Below are 13,938 nucleotides of genomic sequence, written 5' to 3'. Positions count from 1 at the left end.
GGCATTCTCTCAATCAGCTTCATGAGGTCGTCGCCTGGAATGGTTTTCCAACAGTCCTGAAGGAGTTCCCAGAGGTGCTGAGCACTTGTTGGCTGTTTTGCCTTCACTCTGCGGTCCAACTCATCCCAAACCATCTCAACTGGGTTTAGGTCGGGTGATTGTGGAGGCCAGGTCATCTGACGCAGCACTCCATCACTCTCCTTCTTGGTCAAATAGTCCTTACATAGCCTGGAGGTGTGTTTGGGGTCATTGTCCTGTTGAAAAACAAATGATGGTCCCACTAAGCGCAAACCAGATGGGATGGCATGTCGCTGCAGAATGCTGTGGTAGCCATGCTGGTTAAGTGTGCCTTGAATTTTGAATAAATCACCAACAGTGTCACCAGCAAAGCACCCCCACACCATCACACCTCCTCCTCCATGCTTCACGGTGGGAACCACACATGTAGAAACCATCCGCTCACCTTTTCTGCGACACGGCGGGTGGAACCAAAAATCTTAGATTTGGAGTCATCAGACCAAAGTACAGATTTCCACTGGTCTAATGTCCATTCCTTGTGTTTGTTGGCCCAAGCAATTCTCTTCTTCTTGTTGTTCTTCCTCAGTAGTGGCTTCTTTGCAGCAATTCGACCATGAAGGCCTGATTCACGCAGTCTCCTCTGAACAGTTGATGTTGAGATGTGTCTGCTACTTGAACTCTGTGAAGCATTTATGTGGGCTCTAATCTGAGGTGCTGTTAATTTGCGGTTTCTGAGGCTGGTAACTCTAATGAACTTATCCTCTGCAGCAGAGGTAACTCTTGGTCTTCCTTTCCTGGGGCGGTCCTCATGAGAGCCAGTTTCATCATAGCGTTTGATGGTTTTCACGACTGCACTTGAGGATACATTCAAAGTTCTTGAAATGTTCTGGATTGACTGACCTTCATGTCTTAAAGTAATGATGGACTGTCGTTTCTCTTTACTTAGTTGAGTGGTTCTTGCCATAATATGGATTAGAACAGTAGTCAAATAGGGCAATTCACTGTATAGAACTGTGTACCAACCCTACCTCTGCACAACACAACTGATGGTCTCAAATACATTAAGAAGGCAAGAAATTCCACAAATTAACTCTTGACAAGGCACACCTGTTAATTGTAAACCGTTCCAGGCGACTACCTCATGAATCTGACTGAGAGAATGCCAGAAGAGTGCCAAGCTGTCATCAAAGCAAAAGGTGCTACTTTGAAGAATCTAAAATATAAACCATATTCTGGTTTGTTTAACACCTTTTTGTTTACTACATAATTCCATATGTGTTCTTTCATAGTTTTGATGTCTTCAGTATTAATCTACAATGTAGAAAATAATAAAAATAAAGAAAAACCATTGAATGAGAAGGTGTGTCCAAACTTTTGACTGGTCTTGTATAAGGGAGGCCAAAGCTGAAAAGTATATGCTGTTATAATAAGATAACATCTATAAGGTTAGTTAAAGTTTAAAAGTATATGCTGTTATAATAAGATAACATCTATAAGGTTAGTTAAAGTTTAAAAGTATATGCTGTTATAATAATGAAGATGTTGAGTTGGGAGTAGACGTGGGGCAGAGACACTACATATGACCTTCAGGTACTTTTTACACCACTGTTTATTTTTTAAATCATATCTCTTTCCTACATCCCCATGAGTTAAACTGACTCCACATGAGTTAAACTGACTCCACATGAGTTAAACTGACTCCACATGAGTTAAACTGACTCCACATGAGTTAAACTTACTTGTCACATCAAGGTGCGTGTCAGCTGTGTGATGGTCTCCTGTAAACACCATCAGTGTTTCATCAGCTGAGACATCTACTGTATCTACTGTATCTACTGTATCTACTGTACCTACTGTATCTACTGTATCTACTGTATCTACTGTATCTACTGTACCTACTGTATCTACTGTACCTACTGTATCTACTGTACCTACTGTATCTACTGTACCTACTGTATCTACTGTATCTACTGTATCTACTGTACCTACTGTATCTACTGTATCTACTGTATCTACTGTACCTACTGTATCTACTGTACCTACTGTATCTACTGTATCTACTGTATCTACTGTACCTACTGTATCTACTGTATCTACTGTATCTACTGTACCTACTGTACCTACTGTATCTACTGTATCTACTGTATCTACTGTATCTACTGTACCTACTGTATCTACTGTACCTACTGTATCTACTGTATCTACTGTACCTACTGTACCTACTGTATCTACTGTATCTACTGTATCTACTGTACCTACTGTATCTACTGTATCTACTGTATCTACTGTATCTAGCTGCTCTGTGTCATATTCATTGTAATGCCTGCAATTAGGAATGGTATTTGTTTGATACCATTCCTCATTCCATTCATTATGAGGGGCCCGTCCTCCGATTTCTACCTCCACCAGCCTCCCCTGGTTGGCAGTGATTATGTGTATGATATGGAGGTTGTGCTGTAATATCGTACCTCCCTGTGTGTCCGTTATGTGACTCTGGCGACCGTTGGCTGAAACATACATGAAGTCATTAATACAGACAATATTTCTATGGTCATTTGTTCCTCAGTTAAATCATACTAACGTCTTACTGTTTGTATCAGACCCCCCCCCAACCCCCCCCCCCCCCCCCCCCCCCCCCGACCCCTGTGACCCCCCCCACCCCGACCCCCCCGCTGAAACACAGTGGCAGCATGATGGAATCTGCTGCAGTAGTTCATCATGTTTTATTATATATATATTTAGTTGTGTGTGTGTGTGTGTGTGTGTGGTGTGGTGTGTGTGTGTGTGTGTCTGTGTGTGTCTGTGTGTGTCTGTGTGTGTGTGTGTGTGTGTGTGTGTGTGAGAGGTTACCTGGGCGGTCAGTGTGTGATATCACTGCTGCTGCATCTGGGAAGAGAACAAGTCCAGTTATGGTCAAGGCCTGTGACTTCTGGGGTTGAACTGGTATCATAATACTGGATTTAGACGGTAGGATTTTCACCCTGTGAAAACTCAGTTTCATTGTAGTTCATTAGTAAATCTCCTGAACAGATGAACATTTCAGATGGTTACTATCTTCTCACTAAGCTGAGGGCTGGAGTGGATTTACCTGTCGAATCAAAGTGGTCCACATGGTCGCCAATACCTAAACACATGAATACATGGATGAACTTCACATGACAAGATGGATGAACTTCACATGACAAAGGATTATTACATTACTTTTTGACTTTTTCTTGACTTTATTGATGTAAGGACCTCATATATTAGGCTACTTTGTGTGTGTGTGCTACTTTCTCATGGATGGATGAGATGAGATATGATGAATAGCAGGAGCACCAGGTTTCTGCTCTGGTCCAACTGACCTCCTCCAGGTGAGTAAGAGGGTCCATCAGCCCACGGGGGCTGGTCTGAGCCCGGGGGGTGGTCTGAGCCCGGGGGGTGGTCTGAGCCTGGGGGGTGGTCAGACAGGGAGGGGTGGTCTGGGTGGTTGGGACCTGAGAGAGAGGGATGGTCAGTCCATGGGGGGTGGTCAGACAGGGAGGGATGGTCAGTCCATGGGGGGTGGTTGGGCAGGGAGGAGAGCTCGGATCGAAGGGGTTGTTCTGGGTGGTCTGGCAGAGAGGGGTGATCGGTTCCTTGGGGGTGGTCAAACCCGGGGCTTAGAGAAGGGTGGTCTGGCAGGGAGGGGTGGTCTGGCAGGGAGGGGTGGTCTGGCAGGGAGGGGTGGTCTGGCAGGGAGGGGTGGTCTGGCAGGGAGGGGTGGTCTGGCAGGGAGGGGTGGTCTGGCAGGGAGGGGTGGTCTGGCAGGGAGGGGTGGTCTGGCAGGGAGGGGTGGTCTGGCAGGGAGGGGTGGTCTGGCAGGGAGGGGTGGTCTGGCAGGGAGGGGTGGTCTGGCAGGGAGGGGTGGTCTGGCAGGGAGGGGTGGTCTGGCAGGGAGGGGTGGTCTGGCAGGGAGGGGTGGTCTGGCAGGGAGGGGTGGTCTGGCAGGGAGGGGTGGTCTGGCAGGGAGGGGTGGTCTGGCAGGGAGGGGTGGTCTGGCAGGGAGGGGTGGTCTGGCAGGGAGGGGTGGTCTGGCAGGGAGGGGTGGTCTGGCAGGGAGGGGTGGATGGTTAGTATGTGATCTGCAGGACCTGGAGGAAGAGAAGCAGATAAACTAAGGAAACAGGGAGAGTTAAGGTCAGTGGTAAGGGGTCAGAGGTTAGGGGTCAGAGGTTAGGGGTCAGAGGTTAGGGTTAGGGTCAGAGGTTAGCATTAGAGTCAGAGGTTAGGGTTAGAGGTCAGCGTTAGGGTCAGAGGTTAGGGTTAGGGTTAGGGTTAGTGTTAGGTTACCTTGGGGAGAGAGACAGGCGTCAGTGCTATCTGAAGGAGCATCAGGAGTGGGGACACTGCTCGAGGACAACCCTGGGTCCAGACCTAGAGCTGAGTAGAAACATCTCCTTCTCAAACCACACAGACCAACAACAAACCACACAGACCAACAACAAACCACACAGCTAGCCAACAAACCAGATCCACCTGTAGCGAATACAGTGTGCCTTTATTTGGTCACATTATGGGATCTTCAAAACTGAATGAGGCACCAACAGCAAGGTTCCCTCAACGTTCCAGAGGTCAAATCCACCTCAGTAGATTGTTTGCAAGAAGTTCAATGCCAAGTCCTGAGCTGCCTACAGTGTCTCTTATGTGGATTTATGCAGCATTTCTGTTTGCAGTGGGATGCTGCTACAGGTTAGTTTAACAGCTATAGAGGGTTAGTTTAACAGCTATAGAGGGTTAGTTTAACACCTGTAGAGGCTTAGTTTAACACCTGTAGAGGGTTAGCTGGGGGCTGGAGAGACTTACCTGTCATTCCTGCCTGATCTGCTGCCAAAGCAAACAGTGATTATTAGACATGGAGAGTTGTATGAAAACCACAGATTGTATTTCAGTAAAACAAGTGTGACTGAATGTGATTCATTGGAGATACTCAGTCAGTGGTACAGTACAGACAGTACAGACAGTACAGACATGGGACAGGTGTGTGTGAGACATGACTAACACACCTGAGATGTGGATGTGGATGTCGGGGCCAAAGGGATCGCCCACCTCACCTGCGAACACACACTCATCAACGACAACACAGAGACTCGGACAGGAAGGAGAACCTCACCAAAACACTCACCCATCAAACCCATCAGGAAGTCATGGCTGGACTGGTCCATAATCCCTGAATGAGAGGATGAATCAGGTGAGGAAGTGAGGGACAGGAAGCTGTAGGATGAGTCTGGAGCAGCAGTGGAGACACAGTGTCATCTGGGCTCTCACCTGTATAGTCCAGATGAGAACCGGCACCAGACGGATCAATAACACCTGGAACGTTGACCCCGGGGGACAGAGTTAACACATTCACAGCTCAACACTCGACTTCAGTTGTGAATAGAACATGCAGTTCCTATGGCAGTGGCAGCAGAGGGCGCCCCTTAGTAAGGAGCAGTAAGGAGGTGGACTTTTACCTGAGTCCATGTGAGCGGTACCTTCCATGTCAGTGGCTGCAGCTGGGACACAGACAGTCATGTTCAGGAACGGAAGAAGAGCTGTGAAGTTGACCACCTGTCTGTCCTCCTGTCTGTCTGTCCTCCTGTCTGTCTGTCTGTTTGTCCACCTCATCTGTCTGTCCTCTGTCTGTCTGTCCACCTCACCTGTCTGTCCTCCTGTCTGTCTGTCTGTCTGTCTGTCTGTCTGTCTGTCTGTCTGTCTGTCTGTCCACCTCACCTGTATGTCCTCCTGTCTGCCTGTCTGTCTGTCTGTCTGTCTGTCCACCTCACCTGTCTGTCCTCCTGTCTGTCTGTCTGTCTGTCTGTCTGTCTGTCTGTCTGTCTGTCTGTCCACCTCACCTGTCTGTCCTCCTGTCTGTCTGTCCACCTCACCTGTCTGTCCTCCTGTGGACAGACAGGCAGACCTCACCTGTCTGTCCTTCTGTCTGCCTGTCTGTCTGTCAGTCTGTCTGTCCACCTCACCTGTCTGTCTTCCTGTCAGTCCTCCTGTCTCCTCACCTGTCTGTCCTCCTGTCTGCCTGTCTGTCTGTCTGTCCACCTCACCTGTCTGTCCTCCTGTCTCCTCACCTGTCTGTCTGTCGGTCCTCCTGTCTCCTCACCTGTCTGTCCTCCTGTATGTCCACCTCACCTGTCTGTCCTCCTGTCTGCCTGCCTGTCTGTCTGTCTGTCTGTCTGTCTGTCCACCTGTTTGTCCTCCTGTCTGTCTGTCTGTCCACCTCACCTGTCTGTCCTCCTGTCTGCCTGTCTGTCTGTCTGTCCACCTCACCTGTCTGTCCTCCTGTCTGTCTGTCTGTCCACCTCACCTGTCTGTCCTCCTGTCTGTCTGTCCACCTCACCTGTCTGTCCTACTGTGGACAGACAGAGAGGCAGACCTCACCTGTCTGTCCTTCTGTCTGCCTGTCTGTCTGTCTGTCCACCTCACCTGTCTGTCTTCCTGTCAGTCCTCCTGTCTCCTCACCTGTCTGTTTTCCTGTCTCCTTACCTGTCTGTCCTCCTGTATGTCCACCTCACCTGTCTGTCCTCCTGTCTGACCTCCTGTCTGACCTCCTGTCTGTCTGTCCACCTGTTTGTCCTCCTGTCTGTCTGTCTGTCTGTCTGTCTGCCTGTCTGTCTGTCCTCCTGTCTCCTCATCTGTCTGTCTGTCTGTTTGTCTGTCTGTCTGTCTGTCCTCCTGTCTGTCTGTCCTCCTGTCTGTCTCTCTGTCTGTCCTCCTGTCTCCTCACCTGTCTGTCTGTCCTCCTGTCTCCTCACCTGTCTGTCTGTCTGTCTGCCTGCCTGTCTGTCCTCCTGTCTCCTCACCTGTCTGTCCTCCTGTATGTCCACCTGTCTGTCTGTCTGTCTGTCTGTCCTCCTGTCTCCTCACCTGTCTGTCCTCCTGTATGTCCACCTGTCTGTCTGTCTGTCTGTCCTCCTGTCTCCTCACCTGTCTGTCCTCCTGTATGTCCACCTGTCTGTCCATTGTCTGCTCCTCCGTTCATCAGCTTGTAACCGTTACCTGAGGAACAGGATCCAGTCAAGGACTCCAGTTTCATTTATCAATCAATCAGTCGACTGTTAGCAGAGGACATCACAGCACAGAACCGTGAGGAGGTGTCAGTCTGTCACCTCACCTCACCTGTCTGTCACCTGTCTGTCTGTCTGAGGAGGTGTCAGTGGACGTGTTGGTGGATGAATGGATCTTGGACATGTTGTCAGTGATGCAGTGTTCATATTTACCGTTGGCCTCTACCTCTGATGTCTCAGGTGTGTCTGACTCTGATCCTGCAGAAACAGCACAGTATGATCAGTATGTTTACCTGTGAAAGTACCAACGCCTCTTTAAAGGAAGACGCTTCACTCCACTGCCATCTTGGCAAAGCCTCTTTGGCGCTTATTTTCGATAGAGACCAAACACTGTGTTTTTAGACAGGTCACCTATAGGGGGGCAGGACAAATACTCCACAAATACTCCACAAATACTCCACAAATACTCCACTCACACCAGAATGATTAGCAACTTTTCCTTTCACGTTTTCATATCACTGAAGTGTGTAGAAACATTTATTGTGATCATTTGATGGTTAAAAGTTGTTGTAATGGCTTAAAGGTGCAGTTGCTCAGCAGTGGCAGCAGGGGGCAGTAAGGACAGTTAACATCTCCTTCAGCTGATAGTGAAATCTAGACTATGTCCTACTGACAGACTTTGGTCTCTATGTAACACGACACTTTGGATTGTGAAACCTGCACTATGCTAAGAGAGGCAGATCATATATATATGTATGTACACTATATACACCTTCTCATGGTGGAGGAACACCTGTACACCTTCTCGTGGTGGAGGAACACCTGTACACCTTCTCATGGTGGAGGAACACCTGTACACCTTCTCATGGTGGAGGAACACCTGTACACCTTCTCATGGTGGAGGAACACCTGTACACCTTCTCATGGTGGAGGTACACCTGTACACCTTCTCATGGTGGAGGAACACCTGTACACCTTCTCATGGTGGAGGTGGTGGAACACCTGTACACCTTCTCATGGTGGAGGTGGAGGAACACCTGTACATCTTCTCATGGTGGAGGAACACCTGTACACCTTCTCATGGTGGAGGTGGTGGAACACCTGTACACCTTCTCATGGTGTAGGTGGAGGAACACCTGTACACCTTCTCATGGTGGAGGAACACCTGTACACCTTCTCATGGTGGAGGAACACCTGTACACCTTCTCATGGTGGAGGTGGTGGAACGGTGTGGGGAATGTTTTCTTGGCACACTTTGGGCCTGTTAATACCAATCAATCATCTCTTGAATGCCACAGCCTATTTGAGTATTGTTGCTGACCATGTGCATCCCTTCATGGCCACAATTGACCCATCTTCTAATGGCTACTTCCAGCATGATAATGCACCATGTCACAAAGCAAAAGTCGTCTCAAACTGGTTTCATGAACATGACAATGAGTTCAGTGTTCTTCAGTTCTTCCCAGTCACCGGATCTGAATCCAATAGAACACCTTTGGGATGTGGTAGAACGGGAGATTCACAGCTTGAAAGACCTGAAAAATCTGCAGGAATTGCGTGATGCAATCATGTCATCATGGACCAGAATCTCAAAGGAATGTTTCCAACATCTTGTGGAATCAATGTCACGAAGAATTGAGGCTGTTTAGAGAGCAAAGGGAGGCCCTACCCAGTATTAGTATAGTGTTGTAATAAAGGGAGTATTACCCAGTATTAGTATAGTGTTGTAATAAAGGGAGTATTACCCAGTATTAGTATAGTGTTGTAATAAAGTGCTTGGTGAGTGTATATACACTGTCCTTGGGAATCAATCAGATTGTATTTTAATACCTGTGTACCCATATGGAATGTTCCAGTGGTGTTTCCATGTCATTGATAGGAACTAGTCTAGTTATTCATATCTGACTGGTGGCTGGAATCTCACCTTCAGTCTGGGAACCAGCATCAAAGTTAAGAGTTTCACCTGGAAGAAGAACACAGTAAAACTACCCTCATTTAACTGTCCCTGGGAGTTCATGTTGCTGCAGGGTGGTCTATGTCATCTACGGCTGTGTGAACATTTAAACATGGAGAGAAATGGAAGCAGGGTGTTTACCGTTTGTATCAGCTCTCGATCCATGATGATCTGACACTAAAATGAGAGAAATTTCATTACAGAAATGGTGGTGTATGGAGGTGTGTGTGTGGTGTATGGAGGTGTGTGTGTGGTGTGGTGTGGTGTGTGTGGTGTATGGAGGTGTGTGTGTGGTGTGGTGTGGTGTGGTGTGTGTGGTGTGGTGTGGTGTATGGAGGTGTGTGTGTGGTGTATGGAGGTGTGTGTGTGGTGTGGTGTGTGTGGTGTGGTGTATGGAGGTGTGTGTGTGGTGTGGTGTGTGTGGTGTATGGAGGTGTGTGTGTGGTGTGGTGTGGTGTGTGTGGTGTGGTGTGGTGTGGTGTATGGAGGTGTGTGTATGGAGGTGTGTGTGTGTGGTGTGGTGTGTGTGTGGTGTGGTGTATGGAGGTGTGTGTGTGTGTGTGTGGTGTGGTGTGGTGTGGTGTGTGTGGTGTATGGAGGTGTGTGTGTGGTGTGGTGTGGTGTGTGTGGTGTGGTGTGGTGTGGTGTATGGAGGTGTGTGTGTGGTGTATGGAGGTGTGTGTGTGGTGTGGTGTGTGTGGTGTGGTGTATGGAGGTGTGTGTGTGGTGTGTTGTGTGTGGTGTGTGTGTGGTGTGGTGTGTGTGTGGTGTGGTGTGGTGTGGTGTGGTGTGGTGTGGTGTGGTGTGTGTGTGTGTGTGTGTGTGTGTGTGTGGTGTGGTGTGTGTGTGTGTGTGTCTGTGTGTGTGTGTGTGTGTGTGTGTGTGTGTGTGTGTGTGTGTGTGTGTGTGTGTACCTGCTGGCTGGTGGATTTCAGAGATCATGATGGCAGTAGAGCTGCTTCCTGCTGTTGAGCCTGGGGAGTCTGAGATCAATAGAACAGGTGGTTAACCTCCAACCTAACCTCCGACTTCTGACCTCTGATCTCTGATCTCTAACCTCCAACCTCTGACCTTCCTCCTCTGACCTCTGACCTCCATCCTCTGACCTCCATCCTCTGACCTCTAACCTATAACCTCTGACCACTAACCTCTGACCTCTAACCTCTGACCTCTAACTTCTTACCTCTGACCTCTAACCTCTAACCTCTGACCTCATCAGCGTTGTGTAGATGTGTGACATGCTGCCAGATGGTTGTTAATGGGAGACAGAGAGATTAGGATTACCTGGGGTTGGCAACTGTGATGATGGACTTCCCGGACCTCCTGCACCTCCTGCACCTCCTGCACCTCCTGATGACACATCATTAGTAGCTTTATTAGACAGACCTCATGGTTACAGACACCATACATCAAAGACAGACACCACAGACATCACAGACAGACACTACAGACATCAACGACAGACACCACAGACAGACGCCACAGACAAACAGACACACAGACACCACAGACAGACACCACAGACATCAAAGACAGACACAACAGACAGACACAACAGACAGACACCACAGCCACCACAAACAGCCACCACAGACAGATACCACAGACAGACACCACAGACAAACAGACAGACACCACAGACATCACAGACAGACACTACAGACATCAACGACAGACACCACAGACAGACGCCACAGACAAACAGACACACAGACACCACAGACAGACACCACAGACATCAAAGACAGACACAACAGACAGACACAACAGACAGACACCACAGCCACCACAAACAGCCACCACAGACAGATACCACAGACAGACACCACAGACAAACAGACAGACACCACAGACACACAAACAGAAACCACAGACAGACACCACAGACAGACACCACAGACAGACACAACAGACAGACAGACAGACACCACAGACAGCCACCACAGACATCAAAGACAGACACCACAGACAGACACCACAGACATCACAGACAGACACCACATACAGATACCACAGACAGACAAACAGACACCACAGACACACAGACAGACACCACAGACAGATAGCACAGACAGACACCACAGACACACAGACAGACACCACAGACAGACATCACAGACAGACACCACAGACAGCCAGGGAGCAGACACCATTTATATTTACATTTATAGCATTTAGCAGACGCTTTTATCCAAAGCGACTTACAGTAATCTATGCTCGGAGCAGGGTTAGGGTTAAAGGTTAGGGTTAGGGGTTAGGGCCATAGGCAGTCACAATGTTAGAAGAAGGAAGAATTCCTTCTTTTTTTTTTTTAACAGGGTAGAAACTTGTACAGGGGAGTAGTGGGGATGAAGAGGTCTTTAGGGTTAGGGTTAGTACAGGGGGGTAGTGGGGATGAAGAGGTCTCTAGGGTTAGGGTTAGTACAGGGGGGTAGTGGGGATGAAGAGGTCTCTAGGGTTAGGGTTAGTACAGGGGGGTAGTGGGGATGAAGAGGTCTCTAGGGTTAGGGTTAGGGTTAGTACAGGGGGGTAGTGGGGATGAAGAGGTCTCTAGGATTAGGGTTAGGGTTAGTACAGGGGGGTAGTGGGGATGAAGAGGTCTCTAGGGTTAGGTTTAGGGTTAGTACAGGGGGGTAGTGGGGATGAAGAGGTCTCTAGGGTTAGGTTTAGGGTTAGTACAGGGGGGTAGTGGGGATGAAGAGGTCTCTAGGGTTAGGGTTAGGGTTAGTACAGGGGGGTAGTGGGGGTGAAGAGGTCTTTAGGAGGAACCATTAAGATGTAGCCTGAAGAGATGGAGGTCTTCAATCTATGACGAGCTTCTCTGTGAGGAACATGAACAACCTGGAGCTCTAGACTAAACTACTGTTTACAGTACGAACTGTCTGGTTTCTGTCTGAACTGTCTGGTGTCTGTCTGAACTGTCTGGTTTCTGTCTGAACTGTCTGGTTTCTGTCTGAACTGTCTGGTGTCTGTCTGAACTGTCTGGTTTCTGTCTGAACTGTCTGGTTTCTGTCTGAACTGTCTGGTGTCTGTCTGAACTGTCTGGTTTCTGTCTGAACTGTCTGGTGTCTGTCTGAACTGTCTGGTTTGTGTCTGAACTGTCTGGTTTCTGTCTGAACTGTCTGGTGTCTGTCTGAACTGTCTGGTTTCTGTCTGAACTGTCTGGTGTCTGTCTGAACTGTCTGGTTTCTGTCTGAACTGTCTGGTTTCTCAGTAGCACCGTCTAGTTGGTAGAGGACAGTGAGAGCGTTGGTACCTGCTGGACTGGAGGAGGAGGAGGAGGAGGAGGAGGAGGAGGAGTCTGCAGGTCCTGACAGAGCAACATCTGAGAGAGAGACACATCACTGAGGACTACAGAGACCTCAAACAGGGGTGAGGGTGAGACAGGGGGTTAGGGTGAGACAGGGGATTAGGGTGAGACAGGGGGTTAGGGTTAGGGTGAGACAGGGGTTGAGGGTGAGACAGGAGGTGAGGGTGAGACAGGGGATAAGGTGAGACAGGGGGTTAGGGTTAGGGTGAGACAGGGGTTGAGGGTGAGACAGGAGGTGAGGGTGAGACAGGGGTTTAGGGTGAGACAGGAGGTGGGGGTGAGGGTGAGACGGTGTGCAGATGTTACCATGGGAACCAGGGTCAGAGGGCAAAGCGTGAGAGGTTCCTCCGGCAGCACCTGAATCAGACAAACATCCGATTAGACACCGAAGCCTAACCCTAACCCTAACCCTAACCCTAACACCTAACCCTAACCCTAACCCTAACCCTAACACCTAACCCTAACCCTAACACCTAACCCTAACCCTAACACCTAACCCTAACACCTAACCCTAAACCCTAACACCTAACCCTAACCCTTACCATAACCCTAACCTTAACCCTAACACTTAACCTTAACCCTAACCCTTACCCTAACCCACATAACCCAAACCCTAACCTTAACCCTAACACTTAACCCTAACCCTTACCCTAACCCACATAACCCAAACCCTAACCTTAACCCTAACACTTAACCCTAACCCTAACCCTAAGACCTAACCCTAACCCTAACCCTAACCCTAACCCTTACCCTAACACCTAACCCACATAACCCAAACCCTAACCTTAACCCTAACACTTAACCCTAACCCTAACCCTAACACCTAACCCTAACCCTAACCCTAACACCTAACCCTAACCCTAACACCTAAACCTAACCCTAACCCTAACCCTTACCCTAACACCTAACCCACATAACCCTAACCTTAACCCTAACACTTAACCCAAACCCTAACCCTAAGCCACATAACCCTAACACCAACACCTAACCCTAACCCACATAACCCAAACCCTAACCCTAACCCACATAACCCTAACCCACATAACCCAAACCCTAACCCTAACCCACATAACCTTAACCCTAACCCACATAACCCTAACCCTAACCCACATAACCCAAACCCTAACCCTAACCCACATAACTCTAACCCACATTACCCTAACCCTAACCCACATAACCCTAACCCACATAACCCTAACCCTAACCCACATAACCCTAATCTTAACCCACATAACCCTAATCTTAACCCACATAACCCTAACCCACATAACCCAAACCCTAACCCTAACCCACATAACCCTAATTATAACCCACATAACCCTAATCTGAACCCACATAACCCTAATCTTAACCCACATTACCCTAACCCACATAACCCTAATCTTAACCCACATAACCCTAATCTTAACCCACATAACCCTAACCCACATAACCCAAACCCTAACCCTAACCCTAACCCACATAACCCTAACTATAACCCACATAACCCTAATCTGAACCCACATAACCCTAATCTTAACCCAAATAACTCTAATCTTAACCCACATAACCCTAACTATAACCCACATAACCCTAACTATAACCCACATAGACCAGCCATGGGTCACAAAGCATGTTACCTATAGTAAACATAAAGG

The sequence above is a fragment of the Argentina silus genome (genome assembly GCF_951799395.1).
Source record: "Argentina silus genome assembly, chromosome: 14".
NCBI classification, from domain to species: domain Eukaryota; kingdom Metazoa; phylum Chordata; class Actinopteri; order Argentiniformes; family Argentinidae; genus Argentina; species Argentina silus.
Note: the sequence above shows the minus strand (reverse complement) of the source record.